Source organism: Macaca nemestrina, chromosome 16, assembly GCF_043159975.1.
Source record: "Macaca nemestrina isolate mMacNem1 chromosome 16, mMacNem.hap1, whole genome shotgun sequence".
Classification (NCBI taxonomy): Eukaryota; Metazoa; Chordata; class Mammalia; order Primates; family Cercopithecidae; genus Macaca; species Macaca nemestrina.
In genome coordinates, this window is record NC_092140.1 from 93,847,761 (window position 1) to 93,870,276 (window position 22,516).

General features: G+C 42.3%; 1 protein-coding gene across 5 annotated transcripts in view; it reads right to left on the minus strand.

Annotated features, from left to right (window-relative positions):
* LOC139359138 (PDS5 cohesin associated factor B) overlaps positions 1–20,189 on the minus strand; it is a 189,756-nt gene extending 169,567 nt beyond the window's left edge. For 4 of the 5 annotated variants that reach the window (XM_071081479.1, XM_071081480.1, XM_071081481.1 and 1 more), the window contains exon 1: positions 20,091–20,189. The gene's annotated coding sequence lies outside the window, so the exon portion shown is untranslated. Of the gene's footprint in view, positions 1–19,235; positions 19,402–20,090 lie in introns of those variants that run through there. The other variant, XM_071081478.1, reaches the window with a different exon arrangement.
* Positions 20,190–22,516: the final 2,327 nt, after the last annotated feature.

Here is a 22,516-nt window from a genome sequence, read left to right on the forward strand (position 1 = left end):
CTACTGCCCACATCATCAAAGTTGCAGGTTTAGAAGCAGGGAGACAGCAATGCAGGTTCAAGTTTGAGCTTATGGGTCAACTTGAGCTTATTTCCATGACTTCCAAATCTCTGTAGGTTCCAGTTTAACCATGATCTCCCCCACTTCATGTCCATCATCCCTTCCCAACTGCCAGCCCTACCAGCTTCAAGTCTAGCACCAGACTCAGGAGCATACAAACAGTTCCTAGAATTGGTTAAATATATATTTATATATATACAATCACTATAATAAATTTCTTAAACACACAATAATTTTGCTTCTTTAATCAAACCCTAGCTGATAGAGATGGAAATGTAATTTAGGGTTAGACTACTGTAGAAAGGAGTGAATATGTCCACCTGTCTCCTCTCTACTTCATATAACCCCAACTAAATTTTTGCAACGTTTTTGTTTTTTTTTTTTGAAACGGAGTCTCGCTCTGTCACCCAAGCTGAAGTGTAGCGGCGCAATCTCGGCTCACTGCAAGCTCCACCTCCCAGGTTCACACCATTCTCCTGCTTCAGCCTCCCGAGTAGCTGGGACTACAAGTGCCCACCACCAGCTAATTTCTTTTTGTATTTTTAGTAGAGATGGAGTTTCACCGTGTTAGCCAGGGTAGTCTTGATTGGCTGACCTCATAATCCGACCACCTCGGCCTCCCAAAGTGCTGGGATTACAGGCTTGAGCCACCACACCCAGCCAATTTTTTGCAACTTTTAAAAGTCAGTTGGGGTTATATGAGGTAGAGAAGAGGCAGGTGAACATATTTAACCCTTTTGTGGTAATCATGCACCTGGATTTCCTTCCATCAGCAAAAATACTTAAGAATTTAACTGGAAGATCCCTCTCCAAGATGGCCAAATAGGAACAGCTCCAGTCTACAGTTTCCGACATGAGCGATGCAGAAGATGGGTGATTTCCGCATTTCCAACTGAGGTACCGGGTTCATCTCACTGGGGCTTGTCGGACAGTGGGTGCAGCCCACAGAGCAGGGTGTGGCATCACCTCACTTGGGAAGCGCAAGGGGTCAGGGAATTCCCTTTCCTAGCCAAGGGAAGCCATGACAGACAGTACCTGGAAAATCAGGACACTCCCACCCTAATACTGCGCTTTTCCAACAGTCTTAGCAAATGGCACACCAGGAAATTATATCCCACGCCTGGCTCGGAGGGTCCCACGCCCACAGAGCCTCACTCCCTGCTAGCACAGCAGTCTGAGATCAAACTGCACAGTGGCAGCAAGGCTGGGGAACGAGCTTCCGCCATTGCTGAGGCTTGAGGAGGTAAACAAAGCTGCCCGGAAGTTTGAACTGGGTGGAGCCCACTGCAGCTCAAGGAGGCCTTCCTGCCTGTGTAGACTCCACCTCTGGGGGCAGGGCATAGCTGAACAAAAGGCAGCAGAAACTTCTGCAGACTTAAACGTCCCTGTCTGACAGCTTCGAAGAGAGTAGTGGTTCTCCCAGCATGGAGTTTGAGTTCTGAGAATAGACAGACTGCCTCCTCAAGTGGGTCCCTGACCCCCAAGTAGCCTAACTAGGAGACACCTCCCAGTAGGGGCCAACTGACACCTCATACAGCTGGGTGCCCCTCCGAGACAAAGCTTCCAGAGGAAGGATCAGGCAGCAACATTTGCCTTTCTGCAATATTTGCTGTTCTGCAGGCTCCGCTGGTGATACCCAGGCAAACAGGGTCTGGTGTAGACCTCCACCAAACTCCAACAGACCTGCAGCTGAGGGTCCTGACTGTTAGAAGGAAAACTAACAAACAGAAAGGACATCTACACCAAAACCCCATCTGTACGTCACCATCATCAAAGACCAAAGGTAGATAAAACCACAAAGATGGGAAGAAACCAGAGCGGAAAAGCTAAAAATTCTAAAAATCATAGCACCTCTTCTCCTCCAAAGGAACACAGTGCCTCGCCAGCAACAGAACAAGCTGGATGGAGAATGACTTTGACGAGTTGAGAGAAGAAGGCTTCAGACAATCGGTAATATCAAACTTCTGTGAGTTAAAGGAGGATATTCAAACCCATCACAAAGAAGCTAAAAACCTTGAAAAAACATTAGACAAATGGCTAACTAAACAGTGTAGAGAAGACCTTAAATGACTTGATGGAGCTGAAAACCATGGCACGAGAAATACGTAACACATGCACAAGCTTCAGTAGCCGATCTGATCAAGTGGAAGAAAGGGTATCAGCGATTGAAGATCAAATGAATGAAATGAAGCAATAAGAGAAGTTTAGAGAAAAAAGAGTAAAAAGAAACAAACCAACTTGGAAAACACTCTTCCGGATATTATCCAGGAGAACTTCCCCAACCTAGCAAGGCAGACCAACATTCAAATTCAGGAAATACAGAGAATGCCACAAAGATATTCCTCGAGAAGAGCAACTCCAAGACACATAATTGCCAGATTCACCAAAGTTGAAACGAAGGAAAAAATGTTAAGAGGAGCCAGAGACAAAGGTCGGGTTACCCACAAAGGGAAGCTCATAAGACTTAACAGCGGATCTCTCGGCAGAAATTCTACAAGCCAGAAGAGAGTAAGGGCCAATACTGAACATTCTTAAAGAAAAGAATTTTAAACCCAGAATTTCATATCCAGCCAAACTAAGCTTCATAAGTGAAGGAGAAATAAAATCCTTAACAAACAAACAAATGCTGAGAGATTCTGTCACCACTAGGCCTGCCCTACAAGAGCTCCTGAAGGAAGCAATAAACATGGAAAGGAACAACCAGTACCAGTCACTGCAAAAACATGCCAAATTGTAAAAACCATCAATGCTAGGAAGAAACTGCATTAACTCACAAGCAAAATAACCAGCTAACATCGTAATGACAGGATCAAATTCACACATAACCATATTAACCTTAAATGTAAATGGGCTAAATGAGCCAATTAAGACACAGATTGAACAACTGGATAAAGAGTCAAGACCCATCAGTGTGCTGTATTCAGGAGACCCATCTCATGTGCAGAGACACACATAGGGTAAAAATAAAGGGATGGAGGAAGATCTACCAAGCAAATGGAAAACAAAAAAAGGCAGGGGTTGCAATCCTAGTCTCTGATAAAACAGACTTTAAGCCAACAAGGATCAAAAGAGACAAAAAAGGCCATTACATAATGGTAAAGAGTTCAATTCAACAAGAAGAGCTAACTATCCTAAATATATATGCACCCAATACAGGAGCGCCCAGATTCATAAAGCAAGTCCTTAGAGATCTACAAAGAGACTTAGACTCCCACACAATAATAATGGGAGACTTTAACACCTGACTGTCAACATTAGACAGATCAACGAGACAGAAAGTTAACAAGGATATCTAAGACTTGAACTCAGCTCTGCATCAAGCAGACCTAACAGACATCTACAGAACTCTCCACCCCAAATCAACAGAATATACATTCTCCTCAGCACCACATCACACTTATTCCAAAACTGACCACGTAGTTGGAAGTAAAGCACCCCTCAGCAAATGTAAAAGAACAGATACTATAACAAACTGTCTCTCAGACCACAGTGCAATCAAACTAGAACTCAGGATTAAGAAATTCACTCAGAACCACTCAACTACACGGAAACTGAACAACCTGCTCCTGAATGACTACTGGGTACATAACGAAATGAAGGCAGAAATAAAGATATTCTTTGAAACCAATGAGAACAAAGACACAACACACCAGAATCTCTGGGACACATTTAAAGCAGTGTGTAAAGGGAAATTTATAGCACTAAATACCCACAACAGAAAGCAGGAAAGATCTAAAATTGACACCCTAACATCACAATTAAAAGAACTAGAGAAGCATGAGCAAACACATTCAAAAGCCAGCAGAAAGCAAGAAATAACTAAGATCAGAGCAGAACTGAAGGAGATAGAGACACCAAAAAAACCCTTCAAAAAAAATCAATGAATCCAGGAGCTGGCTTTTTGAAAAGATTAACAAAATTCATAGACCACTAGCAAGACTAATGAAGAAGAAAAGAGAGAAGAATCAAATACGTGCAAAAAAAAATGATAAAGGGGATATCACCACCGATCCCACAGAAATACAAACTACCATCAGAGGATACTATAAACACCTCCACACAAATAAACTAGAAAATCTAGAAGAAATGGATAAATTCCTGGACACATACACCCTCCCAAGACTAAACCAGGAAGAAGTTGAATCCCTGAATAGACCAATAACAGGCTCTGAAATTGAGGCAATAATTAATAGCCTATCAACCAAAAAATGTCCAGGACCAGATGGATTCACAGCCGAATTCTACCAGAGGTACAAAGAGAAGCTGATACCATTCCTTCTGAAACTATTCCAATCAATAGAAAAAGAGGACATCATCCCTAACTCATTTTATGAGGCCAGCATCATCCTGATACCAAAGCCTGGCAGAGACACAACAAAAAAAAAGAGAATTTTAGATCAATATCCCTGATGAACATCGATGCAAAAATCCTCTATAAAATACTGGCCAAGTGAAAACTGCAGCACATCAAAAAGCTTGCCCACCACGATCAAGTTGGTTTCATCCCTGGGATGCAAGGCTGGTTCAACATACGCAAATCAATAAACGTAATCCATCATATAAACAGAACCAAAGACAAAAACCACATGATTATCTCAATAGATGCAGAAAAGGACTTTGACAAAATTCAACAGCACTTCAAGCTAAAAACTCTCCATAAACTAGGTATCGATGGGACATATCTCAAAATAATAAGAGCGATTCAGGACAAACCCACAGCCAATATCATACTGAATGGGCAAAAACTGGAAGCATTCCCTTTGAAAACTGGCACAAGACAGGGATGCCCTCTCTCACCACTCCTATTCAACATAGTGTTGAAAGTTCTGGCCAGGGCAATCAGGCAGGAGAAAGAAATAAAGGGTATACAATTAGGAAAAGAGGAAGTCAAATTGTCCCTGTTTGTAGATGACATGATTGGATATTTAGAAAACCCCATCTCAGCCCAAAATCTCCTTAAGCTGATAAGCAACTTCAGCAGTTTCAGGATACAAAATCAATGTGCAAAAATCACAAGCATTCCTATACACCAATAACAGACAAACAGAGAGTCAAACCATGAGTGAACTCCCATTCAGAATTGCTTCAAAGAGAATAAAATACCTAGGAATCCAACTTACAAGGGATGCGAAGGACCTCTTCAAGGAGAACTACAAACCACTGCTCAACAAAATAAAAGAGGACACAAACAAATGGAAGAACATTCCATGCTCATGGATAGGAAAAATCAGTATCGTGAAAATGGACATAGTGCCCAAGGTAATTTATAGTTTCAATGCCATCCCCATCAAGCTACCAATGACTTTCTTCACAGAATTGGAAAAAACTAAAGTTCATGTGGAACCAAAAAAAGAGCCCGCATTGCCAAGACAATCCTAAGCCAAAAGAACAAAGCTGGAGGCATCGCGATACCTGACTTCAAACTATACTACAAGACTACGGTAACCAAAACAGCATGGTACTGGTAACAAAACAGAGATATATGCCGGGCGCGGTGGCTCACGCCTGTAATCCCAGCGCTTTGGGAGGCCGAGGCGGGCAGATCACGAGGTCAGGAGATCGAGACCACGGTGAAACCCGGTCTCTACTAAAAATACAAAAAATTAGCCAGGCGCGGTTGTGGGCGCCTGTAGTCCCAGCTACTCGGGAGGCTGAGGCAGGAGAATGGCGTGAACCCGGGAGGCGGAGCTTGCAGTGAGCCGAGATCGCGCCACTGCACTCCAGCCAGGGCGACGGAGCGAGACTCCGTCTCAAAAAAAAAAAAAAACAGAGATATAGACCAATGGAAGAGAACAGAGCCCTCAGAAATAATAGCACACATCTACAACCATCTGATCTTTGACAAACCTGACAAAAACAAGAAATGGGGAAAGGATTCCCTATTTAATAAATGGTGCTGGGGAAACTGGCTAGCCATATGTAGAAAGCTGAAACTGGATCCCTTCCTTACACCTTATACAAAAATTAATTCAAGATGGATTAAAGACTTAAATGTTAGACCTACAACCATAAAAACCCTAGAAGAAAACCTAGGCAATACCATTTGGACTAGATTGAGTTGGTTATAGAGATGGCACATACATCTTTTAATAAGTTGGTTCTTTTGTATTGCCAGCACAAGTGTAAGGGTAACAGTGTAGTTTAAATGCATTTATTAAAATGTGTTGATTTTTCTTTTGAATTTGGACACTGCCCATTTTGTTTTAATGTAAATGCAACTGTAAGAAGTTAGGTTTTTAATATTTGATCTTCCTCCTTTAGGAAATGAATGCATTCAAAACAATGTTTTTCAGTTAAATTCTTTTTTTTATCCTTGTATTTATTTTCTTTTAATTTTACTTTAAGTTCTAGGGTACATGTGCAGGTTTCTTACATATGTATACATGTGTCATGTTGGTGTGCTGCACCTGTTAACTCGTCATTTACATTAGGTATGTCTCCTAATGCTATCCCTCCCCCCTCCCCCCACCTCACTTCATGTCCACTGCAGAGGAGACATGAGCTTGAAGTATGGACAAGTGAGAAGGGCCTGGTGAACAACTCAAACTTTTTGTTTTGTTTTGAAGACCAGGTCTCACTCTGTTGCCCAGGCTGCAGTGCAGTGGCAAGATCTCGGCTCACTGCAACCTCTGCCTCCCGGGTTCAAGCGATTCTCCTGCCTCAGCCACCCAAGTAACTGGGATTACAGGTGCCTGCCATCACACCCAGATAATCTTTGTATTTTTGTAGAGACAGGGTTTTGCCATGTTGGCCAGGATGGTCTCAAACTCTTGACACCTCAAGTGATCCACCCACTTCAGCCTCCCAGAAGTGCTGGGATTACAAGCATGAGCCACCGTGCCTGGCCAACACCTGACTTTCCTATAAACCCATCTTAAAACAGAAGATCAAGGTTCCACAAATTCAATATAATCAGCCACTAATTTTAACATTCATCAAGGGAAGCATAAAAAGAGTTTAGAGATATGATGTATCATATCCACTCTATAACAAAAATTTTCTATTCATGAAATGAAGCAGGAAAATGTGACCTACTATCAAGGGGGAAAAAAGAGTCAAAAGTCCATTAATACAGATAAAGGAATAAACAAGGACTTCGAAACAGCTATTATGAATACATTCAAAGACTTAAAGAAAAATACTGTTACAATGGAGAATCTCGGCAGATAAATGGAATTTTTTAATGGAATTTTTTAAACAAAATACTGTAATTGAAGGGTGCATTCATTGAAAACAGGCTTCCCTACACATTAAACACAACATTTAAAAGAGTCTGAAAAACAGAGAAAGATTGAAAAAAATTAATACATATTCATGGACCAATTTTAAAGAAAATAACATGTAAGCAGAATCTCAGAAGGTAAAACAGAGGAATGGGGCAGAAAAGGCATTAAGTGAGGTCTGAAATGTACCAAATTCTGTGAAAAACATCAACTTACAAATCAAACAGGCCAGGTGCAGTGGCTCACGCCTGTAATCCCAGCACTTTGGGAGGCCAAGGTGGGCGAATCACGAGGTCAGGAGTTCAAGACCAGCCTGGTCAACCCAGTGAAACCCCATCTCTACTAAAAATACGAAAAATTAGCTGGGTATGGTGGCTTGCACCTGTAATCCCAGCTTACTCGGGAGGCTGAGGCAGGAGAATTGCTTGAATCCAGGAGGCGGAGGTTGCAGTGAGCCGAGATCACGGCACTGCACTCCAGCCTGGGCAACAGAGCAAGACTAAGTCTCGCAAAAAAAAAAAAAAATTAAATAAATGAAAAATAAGCTCACCAAAGTCCAAACAGAATACAAAAACAATTCATAAATACAATATAATTTTATCCTACTCAATATGTATGTTATATTTATATGACAATAACTTTCAACATCTTGAAAATTAAAGAAACAATGGAGACCAGAGAAGAATAAAATGACATCTTAAAAGTGATTAAAGAAAAAAAAATCAACTGAGAATTCTATATCCAGCAAAAATATCCTTGAAAAATGACAGTAAAATATAGATATATTTAAAGTAATGAAAACTGATGCTATTACTAGACCTGTACATTATGCAACATTAAAGGAAGTTCTTGGTGGCACATGCCTGTAGTCCTAGCTACTCAGGAGGCTAAAGCAGGAGGATTGCTTGAGCCCACGAATTTGAGGTTACAGTGAGCTATGAGTGCACCACTGCACTCCAGCCTGGGCAATACAGTGAGACCCTGTCTCTAAATAAGTTAATAAAATGGAATATTTAAAAACTACAATAATCTCAATAAATACCAAAAAGGGGAGAGGGCATCTGACAAAATTCAGCATCCATTCATAATTTAAAAATAAAAATCCTGGCCAGGCACGGTGGCTCACGCCTGTAATCTCAGCATTTTGGGAGGCCGAGGCAGATGGATCACAAAGTCAGGAGTTCGAGACCAGCCTGGCCAACATAGGGAAATCCCATCTCTACTAAAAATATAAAAAGACTTAGCTGGGTGTGATGGCAGGTGCCTGTAGTCCCAGCTACTTGGGAGGGGGAGTCAGGAGAACCGCTTGAACCCGGGAGGCGGCACTTGCAGTGAGCCGAGATTGCACCACTGCACTCCAGCCTGGGTGACAGGGTGAGACTCCATCTCAAAAAGTAAATTAATTAACTAAATTAAATTAAAATCCCAGTAAACTGGAAAGAAACATCTTGTCTGATTTTCTTTTCTTTAATCTACAAAATATCCACTGCTGACATACTACTTACTGGGGAAAGACTGAATGCCTTCCCCCTTAAGATCAGGAACAAGAGAAGGATGTTCACTCTCATTTAAAAAAAAAAAAAAAGTCATTTTAAAACGTATTTTATATTAACACAGAAATTAGTTTAATTTTCTTTCTTTGTTTTGAGATGGAGTCTCGCTCTGTCGCCAGACTGGAGTGCAGTGGCGCAATCTCCGCTCACTGCAATCTGCGCCTCCCAGGTTCAAGCGATTCTCCTGCCTCAGCCTCCTGAGTAGCTGGGAATACAGATGTGCGCCAGCATGCCCAGATAATTTTTGTATTTTTTTAGTAGAGACGGGGTTTCACCACATTGGCCAGGATGGTCTCTATCTCTTGACCTCGCAACCTACCTCCCACCCTGCCGCCTCGGCCTCCCGAAGTGCTGGTATTACAGGCATGGGCCACCATGCCCAGCCGCTTTCATTTTTTAAAGAGACAGGGTCTCTCTACATTGCCCAGGCTGGACTTGAACTCCTGGGCTCAAGCAATCCTCTTGCCTCCCAAGTAGTTGGGACTACAGGACCATACCACTGCACCCAGCCATTCTCACCATTTATTTTCAATGTTGTATTGAAGATCCTAGATGCTGCAATAATATGTGAAAAAGAAATTAAAGGGCCAGGCACGCTGGCTCATGCCTGTAATCCCAGCACTTTGGGTGGCTGAGGTGGGAGGATCACTTGAGCCCAGGAGTTCAAGACCAGCCCGGGCAACATGATGAACTCCATCTCTACAAAAAATACAAAAAAAAAAAAAAGAGCCGGCCATGGTGGCACGCATCTGTAGACCCAGCTACTCAGGAGGCTGAGGCAGGAGGGTGGCTTGAGCCCAGAAGTTCCAGCCTGCAGTGAGCTATGATGGAGCCACTGAACTCTAGCCTGGGAGCATGAGATGCTGTCTCAAAAAAATAAAAAATAAAAACTCAAAGCACAATCCCTAAAACAAAAAGTTGACTGACTAGACTTCATCAAATTTTAAAACTTCCACTCATCGAAATACACTGTTAAAGAAAAGATAAGGCAAGTTACAAAACAGGAGAAAGTACTCTCAATACTCTGATCTGACAGAGTTTGTACTGTGAGTACATTAAGAATTCCTGCATATCAATAGGAAAAAGATAATCCATTTTTTAATGGGCAGAAAGCTTGAACAGGCATCCTACAAAAGAAAATACACTGTCAAAAACCATGCAAAAAGGTGCTCAACATCACTAGATATTAAGGAAATCCAAAATAAAACCACAATGAGATACCATTCCACACCCACTAGAATAGCTAAAATTAAAAAGGTTGACTACCCAAGTGTTGGTGAGGATGTAAAACAACTAGAACATTCATATATTCAGGTGGGAATATAAAAAGGAAAACCACTTTGAAAAACTAGTTTCCTGTAAAGTTAAATACACATATGCCTATAAACCAGCAATTCCATTCCTAGGTATTTACTCAAGAGAAATGAAAACACATACTTGCAAAAAGACCTTATAGGCCTTATTCGTAATAGTCAAAAACTGGATTCTACCCAAATGTCCATCAACAGAAGATAAACTGTGAAATATTCACCCAATGAAATATTACTCAGCAATAAAAACTACTGATACATCCAACCCCATGGATGAATCTCAAAATATGTTAAGCAAAAGAAGCCAGATACACAAGAGCACGCACTGTATGAAGAGAGAACAAAACTAATCTACATTTAGAAATCAGTGTTTGGAGGCAAGAGAAATTGAATGGAGAGAGCAACAAGGGAACGTTGTGAGGTAATAAAAATGCTCTACATCTTCTTGTAGTTATTGGTTACATGTGTATAATCGCCACACCTCATCCAAGTGAACAGCTAACATCTGCACATTTTACTGTATTTTAATTACACCTCAATAAAAATAAAATTTTAAATTTCTAAATAAATCTGTGGGCTTAATATTGTATTAATTTTCCTTTTCTTGGGTTGTCACATGTATGTTTAGTGTGTGTATATATATATTCTTACATATATTCAATAAATATTCATCATCTACAATGTGCTGAAATCTTCACTAGATCCCAAAGTAACTGCAAGTCTATGCCCTCAGGAAGTCCACCTCAGCCTCCTAAAGTGTTGGAATTACAGACGTAAGCCACTGTGTGTGGCTGCCAGCATTTTCTTTTATTTCCAGACAGGTCCTCTGAACCCCCCAAACAATGAAATGTTCTAGCATCCTATTGTTAGACCCTTTGTCTCTGTGTCTAATTGATATTTCTCTGCTTATTAACAGTTCAGTTCGGCTTATTTATGTGTCCAAAGTTCTGCTTTTCATCTTCTATTCAGGACCTAATAGGAAGGTTTTTCCAATACCTAACTCTTCTTTTAGGGGATGCATGGTGGTTCTTTCTCCTTCTCACAGACCCTGTGTATACCTTTATTGTGGACATCCCATACTGTGGGTTATTATTTGTTTAAGCATGTGGTTCCTTCTATATGGTGGTTTTTAAATCCCCAGAAGGGTATAAGATAACACTAACATACATAAACATTTGAGACAGATGGGGAAGGAATGAGTTTTTTTATTGTATATCTTTTTTCTTTTCGCCCTCTTACTTTCAGAGTATATATGTGTGTATAATTTAAAATAATAATAACCTTTAAAAATACTATATCAGAATCAACAGGATTTGGTAACTTATTTAATGTGAAAGGTAGCGGAGATGGAGAAGTCGAGATGACTCCCAGGTTTCTGACATGATAAACCCAGTCATCCCCTACAACTTTAAAAAAAAAAAAAAAAGAAAGAAAGAAAGAAATCTGTTATTAATCAAAGTACAAGTTGGAAAGATGTTAAAGAGTAAGAGAAGGTAGCTCAGTTTGAGACATGTTGTACTGGAGGTGCTGGGTCCAACAGTGCACTAGAAAAACAAGATGGGAAATTCAAGAGAATGGTCAGGGGACATAGTTGTTACTAGAAGCCTTTGGAGAAGAAAACATGTATACAAGGCTAATTTTCTAGGAATTACTTATTCTATAAGGCCAATTAACAGGGATGAAACCAACACCCACGGAATAAACTAAAAAAGCAACTATATCAAAATGACAGTAAGACCATATATTGTTATCCTTTTCATACAGACATCAGGCTCTCAATAAAAGATTATTTAGTAATTTAGTCCCTCAGGTTCACAACAGATTAGAAACATCAAAAAAAAAAAAAAAAAAGGTGTAGGAATAGCTTCCAGAGGCAATCATCCGGCGGTGGCAGCAGCAGGAGGGTACAAAAACAAAAACAATTTAAGACTTCAAAAAGCATAGCATTCTTTACTCTTCATTAAAGCCAGAAATCCCATCTTTCCATCATCTAAGACTTGGTCAAAATGGTCACTCCTTCAAGAAGTTCTTCATAGTTCCTACACTCTCAGAGTAACATGATTAATCTCCATTTGTCAAGTTTCCAATTCCAAATATTGTATTGACACCTTCCTGAAGGCACTAACTATACTCTGGCTTATTTTATAATTATTTTTATACCAGCCTCTTTCCTCCCACTTGAATATACATCTCTTGATTGAATATCTTTCATCTTTATATCTCTATCCAGCACTGTGCACCACATCCTTGCACAGTATGCAAGTATGCAAACATCCATTCAGTAATTATCCCATTTTCGCATTCTCTAAAACTATGTAAATGGACTTTGCCACATATGGTCTCCCTGCAAAAAGTTAACTGCTTTTTTTACTGTGTACTTACATTTTGGTACCAACCTAACATTTGACCTGGCTTATCCCAAACACTAATGAAATAAGGAGTGATGGGAAGTGACAGCTAGTAAGTTTGGGGTTTTTTTATTTTTATGATTTTTAACCAGCATATAATTGTACATGTTTGTGGGTTACGTGGTGATACTTCAATACATACAATGCGTAATGATCAAATCCGGGTAATTAATATATCCATCACTTCAAACATTTATCATTTATTTGTGTTGGGACATTCAAAAGCCTATCTTCTAGCTAGCTGAAAATATGTAACAACAACACAGGTCTGAACTGTGCAGTTTCACTTATACATGGATTTTGTTCAGTAAAAGTTACAGTGTGCCTGCCTCTCCTTCCTCCTCTTCCACCTCCTCCACCTCTTCCACCTTGTCACCCTTGAGACAACAAGACTAATCCTTCCTTTTCCTCCTCCTCCTCAACTTACTCAACAGGAAGACAAAAAGGCTAAAGACCTTTATGATGATCCACTTCCACTTAATGAATAGCAAATATATTTTCCTTCCTTATAATTTTCTTAATAACATTGCCTTCTCTCTAGCTTGCTTTAAGAATACAGTATGGAGGCCAGGCATGGTGGCTCACACCTGTAGTCCCAGCACTTTGGGAGGCCAAGGCAGGCGGATCACCTGAGGTCAGGAGTTCAAGACCAGGCTGGCCAACATGGCAAAACCCCATCTCCACTACAAATACAAAAATTAGTTGGACGTGGTGGCGGGTGCCTGTAATTCCAGCTACTCTGGAGGCTGAGGCATGAGAGTCGCTTGAACCCAGGAGGCGGAGGTTGCAGTGAGCCAAGATCGCGCCACTGCACTCCATGTGTTAATTGACAGCTTGTGTTATCACTAAGGCTTCCAATCAACAGTAGGCTATTACTAGCTAAGTTTGGAGAAATAAAAGTTATATGTGGAGTTTCAACTGCACAGGGGTTGGTGCCCCTAACCCCTTCGCTGTTCAAGGGTCAGCTATAGTTACCTGGTACAACACTAGAACTTATTCCTCCTATCTAGCTAAATTTTGTAGACTTTAGCCAACCTCTCTCTATCCCTTCTCACCTCTTGAGGAACCCCCATAATATTCTCCGTAATGGCTGTACTAATTTACATTTGGCTTGGCATTTTTCACAGGAGACAAAAATGTTCCAAACTCAGACTGTGATGATGGTTGCACAAACCTATGAGTATCCTAGAAAACAATGAATTGTATATTTTCAATGGATTATGGTATGTGAGTTATATCTCAATAAAGCTGTTTTTTAAAATGAGGTTTCTGCTATCAATCCCACTGTTCAGACTAAGAAGTTGAGATTTAGTAAGATTAGGTAATTGCTTGTTTAGCTAGAGCAGATAAAAACCCACGCTGTCTTGACTCTTAAGTCTATATGTTTAAATTAACCACCATGCTCTTCTGCATTCCTTAGAAAGGGACCTCACTTATCAAGCATCACATCATGATATATGCTCCTAGGGATGTTCAAGTCTTAAATGCCAGTGACCTTCCAAATTCCAACTACAGTTATAAAGACTTGACCTATTTATGTTACCCCAGAAGGCTAGGGAGAGTCGAAAGCTGAAAGGAATGGTACCAAAGAGACAGAGGGGGAAAAAGAGCGCAAGAGCTTCTACTTAGGCCAGGCGCAGTGGCTCATGCCTGTAATTCCAGCACTTTGAGAGGCCAAGGCGGGCAGATCACCTGAGGCCAGGAGTTCGTCGAGACCAGCCTGGCCAACATGGTGAAATCCTGTCTCTACTAAAAATACAAAAAATTAGCTGGATGTGGTGGCGTGCACCTGTCGTCCCAGCTACTCAGGAGGCTGAGGCAGGAGAATCGCTTGAACCCGCGAGGCGGAGGCTGCAGTGAGCCGAGACAGCACCACTGCCCTCTAGCCTGGGCAACAAGTGCGAAACTCCGTCTCAAAAAAAAAGAAAACCAAAAACTAAGCACCCCTCATCTCTGGGGCAACTGAAATACCCAGGTCCAGGCTGCCATGCCTGACAAGAAAAGAGAAGAAAACCAAATGACAATATGAATAAAAATGAAATGATAGTTGAAGGTGGTAGGGAGGAATGATGAGACAGGATAAGCAGATGGTACAAGGTGGGGCTGACTCTATGCAAAATTTATTTGCTCTGACTCTCAAATCTCCCTTCCTGTCTGTCGCTTCAGTTTCTCTTCTACCTTATGTTAACACCAAGTCAAGGGCTTTCAATACTCTCATACTGACCCAAAATTGTTCAAAGCTGGGTGCTGTAGCCTCTCCATTCCAAGCACTGCTCCCTGTCAAGGTGCCACGAGCCCCAAAATATTTTTCCTCTTCTGAAAGTCCCACCTCTCTCAGACCATCTTAGCTCTTAGGTAAGGGTGAAGGTAGGTGGTGGGGGTAGCAAATAAATTAAACTAGCATTAAACCACTTGATTAAAGAATATGTTGCAAATGACTTCCCCCTAATAAGCATATAAACAAATGTTACCTTCACTCACAAAGAAATAAAACCTAAAACAAGAGAAATTTCATATATCAAATTGGCAATATAGTTTTTAAAGTCCAATGTTGGTAAATACATGTCAAAGGTATTCTCACACAGTGCTGGTTAATGTAAACTATTACAACATAGTACTTACTCAACAGGAGTCAGAAAAAATAAATTATGTTATAAAATATTCTAATCATTTCATGATTATGTTGCTCTGTATGTGCCAGTATGGAAAGAGCTTGTGACTTAACCAGGAAAAAAGTAAATTACAGTTAAAAAATAAAATATTAGGCTGGGCGTGATGGCTAATGCCTGTAATCCCAGCACTTCAGGAGGCTGAGGCGGGCGGATCACGAGGTCAGGAGTTTGAGACTAGCCTGGCCAACATAGTCTCTACTAAAAATACAAAAATTATCCGGGCATGGTGGCACATGCCTGTAGTCCCAGCTACTCGGGAGGCTGAGGCAGGAGAATCGCTTGAACCCAGGAGATGGAGGTTGTGGTGAGCCGAGATTGCCCCACTGCACTCCAGCCTGGGCAATAGAGCGAGACTCCATCTCAAAAATAATAATAATAATAATTAAATAAAATAGTAAATTTTATTAGTAAATTTTAATAAACAGTAAATTTTAATAGTACAGCAGTTTAACAATACTCTTTGTATAATTTTTTTTTAAGTAAACTTTTGAGAAACTGTTAACAGTGGGTTGCCTGTGGGGGGAGGAGAAAAGTAACATTTTTTACTTAAAATACACAATTCATTAAGTACTCTATTCCCCTAATAGAGTACTTAAGGCCTGCAACTCTCACCCCCGCAACTCTCACCCCTGTACCCAATCCAAGCCATCCCATATCTGAAAGCTACCTGGTAAAATTTCAGCTACTAAGGGACATATTTTGGAGATACAGAGCTTTCCTTTAAAATCTCCTAATTACTTCCCTAAAATCACCTCTGGGGAGAAAGAATCCTATCCTACCTAAGGAAACACAAACTCTCATTTCTTTCCAGGTCCCTAATCATTCTCTTCTAGAGAAAGACAACGGTCTTGGTTATAACAGCCCCTCCTTCTCCTTATGGGATCTAATCTTGGCTAATTTCACTCTCCCACATAAAAAGAGCAACCTCAACTCTTCACTGAAAAGGAAGGAGGGCCTGCTCCTCTGGAACTAAGTAACAGCAGAGTTCCTACTCTCTGGTCTGTCTCAGTTCTCATCACCTTGCTGTGGATGGCCAACCACTACTCTACACTTCTATAGGACAGGGTGTCTTCTTCAGTCCTGTTTATTACACCATCCTTGGTACTGTATGTATACAGAAGTTTAGTGCCTGTTCATTTTAACTGAATCAGGTCATGATCTGTCAAAAGAGAGAGTGGCAGGCCTCAAAATAGTTTCTTGCTTTAATCAGTCTTTCCCCCACGCCTGTTAGCCTTCAAGTTTTACACAGCTAAACCAAGTATTTCTAATTACTACTTATTATTAATGTCTAATTATTAGAACACAATGATTATGGATACTTTTTAAATCTCAAATTAAAGGCTTTAAGATTTGAACAACTAAATTTTATTCACCTAAGATTTATTGTCATGATTTTCTCACTGTACATGATCACTCATGCCAGCTAAAACAATTACAGTCTCAACACAGCAGACTTATTCTTAACTCTGAACTAACTGATGAGAAAGGATTCTAAAACCTTTTTCAACTAATGGGGGGAAATGGTTAGAATCAGGTGGCTTATAACAGAACAGTGTGAGAAAAGGGCTCAACTGTACTCTCCAAGGAGTCAGAACTGCAAACCATTTGGCAGCTTCTTAACTAAGCTTAAAAAGTAAATACATTCTCAGAGAAATTACTGGGCTTATTTTTAAACTAAGTATTTTTGGAATCTTTAACATTCCCGAACAGAAATACGAAAATCAAATAAAATGCATATTGTAACTGGAAGTGACAGATGACTTGTGTGGCAAACTAAGTTTAAAAATTAAAAAAAAACACACACTCATGTATGCACTGTATCTTGTAACAAAACAAAGGTCATACTAACTTTCCCAAATTACTCCTAGAAGTTTCACAAACAATAAATAAATGCCATGTCAAGTAATATTACATAATGAAAGAGCAGGCAGCTCCCGGAGACAGAGACCTACAAGAGGTTATCTTCTGAGACAACCTAAATGGACTGAATCCTAAACAGAAATTATTAAAAACCAGACGCTGAAACAGATGGCTAACCACAAAACTTTATTCTTGGTTAAATGAATAAAAAGGTGAGAAGGGGATGGAAGGTAATGTGCTACCCTGAATTTTTATTAATAAATATTGCTAAATCCCGAATAGAACAAAAAAAAGACAATGGGGAAACTTCTCAGCTTCCAGGATATCTAAGAGCTGCCCCAATTCCACCACATGAATAAGACTGTGACCTCAGATAAATCAATGAAATTAAAATCTGAACCGAATTTCTCATGTATAAGCGAGTTGGAGATCATCCTTAAGTTTTCTTGTTGCTCTCTAACACTAACGGAGGAAACATAAATAACTTTTCCAATATAAGTTATATACAGTCCATGTCATTCAAGAGTCCATAAGCCAAATCTTACTGAGCGCACTCCTGTTAGTTCTAAGGCAGTCTCTAAATTTCCCAAGAGGAATAAGCAGAAAGAATACAACTTCCCGAAATATTCCTTTCTCACAAAGTTTTGGGTATTTTCTACCATTGCATTCTTCTCCAGGGCAAGCCCTAACACAAAGTATTACTTTATCTTAGGCCTAACAAATTATTGATCAAGCCTACTCCTCAAAATGTTACTTTGTTAAACAAAGCTGCAGAACAATTTAAACAACTTTCATCAAACAGCCAACTCGGTAGAATCTTACTACAAATAAGCTTAATACAAACATCTCACGACAAGAATCACTATCATCAGTACATGTCTCTCTAATACGGGGGTAAAAATGAGAGGGGAGAGACATAACACGAGAGAATAAAGGCGACAAGAGTAACAAAAGCTGCTGTAAAAGTTAATATAGGGAAAATCAGCCTTAACCAAAACAAGGAGAAAAGAAAAAAAGAAAAAGGGTGAACACAAACACTACCTTCCCATTTAAAATACACCTTTAAGTAAACGCCAGCTGAGAAGAGGACAATTTTTTAAACCATCAGAAAAAGGAGGAAAAAGTCACTATTTGGATAATTTTTATAAAGTCTAAAGTGCATCTTTTTACATATACTTGTAAACGTATATTAAGCACAAATCTTATTTCTAAGGAATAACGTTCTTAAAATGTTTTTAGTTTCTGACAATCAATCGATCTTAACATAAAAGGTCCCATGTAACTTTCACCTATTCACCACTACAAATTTTAATTCGGTTTTCTGCTATCACCATGAGATACAAGATTAACTGTTCCACGAACTGACCCACATACACCATTGAATACTCATTTCATTGTCCCTAAAGATGCGAACATCTCAGACATGTGTACTGCATAACGAGCTGTCTTTCAAGTCCATATTTGTGGCTTTTAACTAGTTTACCTGACCACTACATGAGTTAATATAAAAAACGTTCTGTCTGGGAACTCTGGATGGGTTAACTGAGAACAATGACTATATTGCCGTTCAAGTATTGGGTAATGACGATTTATTTACAGCTCGCCTCCTGCATGTAAACACAACGTGAGTTTTTGAAGTTTATTAGGAAGATGGTATAGGATTACCCAACTCTCTCCACACCGCAGACCAACCCTCTAAATTAAAGCTATATCCAAAGTTTCCGAAACTATTTCATCGACAGGGTAGGATCAGTCGGGGCACCACTGCCCATCCATCACCTCTTATTAAAAGTACAAGAAGCACTTTCTTCGACATAAAAAAGGGTTAACCCTTGCTGGGGTAGAGAGGCTGTTGAAGACGCGCGCGGAATGGGTGGGTAGCTGCTCTTTCAACCCTTCCCGGAGCTCGCCCCGTCCGCGGCAAGGAACGCAGCAGCCTGCAGTTCCGAAGGCGAGGGGCGGCGTTTCTGGTTTCAGTCATTCCTCCAAAATAACTGTCGAGCTACTTCAGAGTTAGCTTTCACGTCTCTACCAAAAACCAACAGCAGTAGCAGCAACAACAACAAACAAGGTTTTTCTCCGGACCGAAAACTTTTAAAGTAGCATTAAAATAACAGTGCAAAAACATTAACGAGTCACAATTGCACACCATTTTCCCCGCCGTTCCTTCCGAAAGGAAAGCTAGAACCCAGTTGTCGCCTGGGAGGAGTCCCTCCACGCCAGCGCTGGGCTCTTGCTCAACGGGGTCCTCAGGTTCCCCGAGCACCCACTCCGGGCGGCGCGGTGAGCGCGATTTCCCTCCGGCAAGCAGCGAGGAACAGCGCAAAAATGTCATGCTCAGCCCGTCCCCTGGCCCGAAGCGCAGGCCAGGCGGCGCGCGGGGACCCGGCGGCGAGGGCGAGGGCGAGGGCGCCCGCGGCCCCGACCCGCGGTCCCCGCCCGCCCCTCGCCCGGAAGGGGGAGAAGCCCGCCCGCGGGAGGATTCAACAGGAGCACCGCGCCGCCCGCCTGCCGCCCGGGAAACAGCCGCCGGCCGGCCGGGGCGCGGGGGGAGGGGCGCGGCGGCGGCGGTGGCGGCGGGAGGGCGCGGGCGGCCGGGCGGCCCCGGGACCCCAGCCCGCGCGCAAGGTCACCGCCCGCCGCCGCCGCCGCCCGGGCCGGGATCAGAGCGGCAAGTTTAATTTCCAGAGGCTGCGGCAGAGCCCGCGGCGTGGAGGCGCGCGTCGGCCGCGGGGCCCTCCCCACCCCCACCGCGCAGCCGGCCCGCGCCCCGCGACCCCCGCCCCGGGCCGCCGCCAGGCAGCCGCCCGCTGCAGCCCCCGATGCCGGGAGGCGAGTCGCGCCTGGCACCCGGGCGGGCGGCGCTTCAGCCCTGCCACACACACACACACACACACACACACACACACACACACACACAGCGGCAGTGGCGGCCACCGAAAAATGGAGCGCCGCGGCCAGAGAAGAGAGACATTTTCTTTCCGTTAACTGAATTGTTTCCTACCTCCGGGTTTCCGACTCGCTACTCCTCTCACTCCGCGGCTCTCCGGGATCCGCCGCCGCCGCCGCATCCAATCGCCTTCTCTCCCCCCTCCCCTTCCGCAGCCAGCCCGGCCGTTCCTCCTCCTCTCCGCTTCAAAATGGCGCCAAGCGCTCTTCGGCGGCTGCTCCAATCGAACCGCCGCGGACAGCACCCGGGGGCAGGCAGAGCGCGGCATGGGTGCGCAGCGCCCCCTGCCGACCAGACGGCCCCGCGCGCGCCCGCCCTCCGAGCTCCGCCCCGCCCCGTCCGCGCGCGCGCACTCCCCTCCTCAGCCCCGCCCCGTCCGCGCGCACGCAGCCACACGGGCACGCCGCCGCGGAGGCCGCGAGACTGGCAGCTGTCAAGGCGTCCACTACCCTTGCAGCTTCCTAGACCTCCACCGACAAAAATCATTCCGATTGTTACGTAGCCCTATCTTTTTAGATAAAGATTGGGAGATTTTTTTAAACACTGACATTCAGCACAGGTGTTGTGCTAGGTTAACATAATTGGTATTATTAACTACTTTGCTCCTTGTTAATTCTGACCTAGTCGTCTCGGAATGCCATACAAATAGTTTTCCTACACTTTATGTGTTGTGTCTTTATTAAATCTCCCCGCTTTCCTAATTTGATGAATTGTTCATAGGTGGTAAGCTGGCGGAGACACAGAGTAATTGAGCCTGTGACGAAGCATTCTATTCCTTTGGCAGAATTGTCCTTATTAGAGGAAGACATCATCTGGAGACCACAGGGACACATTCCAGGAGGTGGGTCTCCTCCCCTCTTCACCTTTAGGGGATGCCAGTCCCTCAAGTGGGTTTAGCCTGTTCACAACAGATCACCTACCTTTGGGGAAGCTTTTCCTCCCCTGCCAGAACTGAAAAAGGGACTTCCTCCTCTTTTTACTTTAATATCATCCCTTCTGTAAGGAAGTTTCCCCCCATATGATGTATTTGGTTACTAGAATTTTGTTCCAGGGAGAATTTGTTTCAACAATGAACAAGCAAAGGGTGAATGAATGGATTACAATAGGATACTTATCAACTGAAAGAAAAGATAGGTAATGCTGATCTGTAAACTAATGTTACTGTGCACCTAGAGATACTAGGTGCATTTTCCTCTGTCTGTCCTAATGGTAATTGCCTCATTCACCCTTACCATGTAGCTGTTTTGAAGGCTATCTCCTTTCTGCACCTAGAGATACTGAGACCTCTTCATTTCCATTTTTGTGGGATTTCCTGGACAATTCCGCTTCAGTCTCCTACAGTGCTTGCTAGACCAATATGTTGTGTTACTGTATTCCTATGTCCAAGATTTTGCCACTGAATACTCCAGGTTCTACCCATTTTACACATTCCTTGATGAAGTCCACTATGAGTTTTTTCTGCTCTCTTTTTAAAATTATCTCAGGAATTTTCTTATTTTACATTGTTGTTCCATCAGCATAAATCTTGTATGGAAGAAGAGAGTAGGATGTCTAGATCTAGAAAAACCTTTCCTCTTTGGTTGTTTTTATCTTTTTTACTTTATTTTCTTCAATTCCCAAACCTCCAAAGCCAGGAAGCAAGAAAGTTTCAGAAGAACGGCAGGATGAGAGCAAGAATTTTTTTTTTCTTTTTTTTTTTGAGACGGAGTCTCGATCTGTCGCCAAGCTGGAGTGCAGTGGCGCGATCTCAGCTCACTGCAACTTCCCCCTCCCGGGTTCCAGCGATTCCCCTGCCTCAGCCTCCCAAGTAGCTGGGACTACAGGCACGCGCCACCACTCCCAGCTAATTTTTTGTAATTTTTAGTAGAGACGGGATTTCACCATGTTGGCCAGGATGGTCTCGATCTCCTGCCCTCGTGATCAACCCGCCTCAGCCTCCCAAAGTGCTGGGATTACAGGCGTAAGCCACTGCGCCAAGCCAGGAATTTTTGTATAAATTATTCAGTGCTCTTATCCCCATCATTTGACACCTAGAAGCCTCAGTAAATATTTTGTTGAATGTATGAATTCTTTAAGAATGTCACTCTACATCTTGTATATGGCAGTGAGTCCTGAAAGGTATGAAGGTGTCACATCAGCTTTGTGAGCTGTTTTGCCAGTTTCGAGATTAACCCACTCTCTTATGAAACGATGCCTTGAGTTTCAATAATGAGGCCCAGAATACATATCGCCCACATTAGGCTGCTAACACCACAGGATTAAGCCCAAGAAAGAGAGGGCAGAAAGGAGATAGCCTTCAAAACAGCTACATGGTAAGGGTGAATGGGGCAATTACCATTAGGACAGACAGAGGAAAAACTCTAAAGCTTTAATGAAGCATAATTTCTAATGAAAGGGCATACTTTTATATGACTACAAGTGGCTTTACGGAAATCAGTAATATAAACCTTCATTTAAAACAATACTGTTTGGGAAAACTA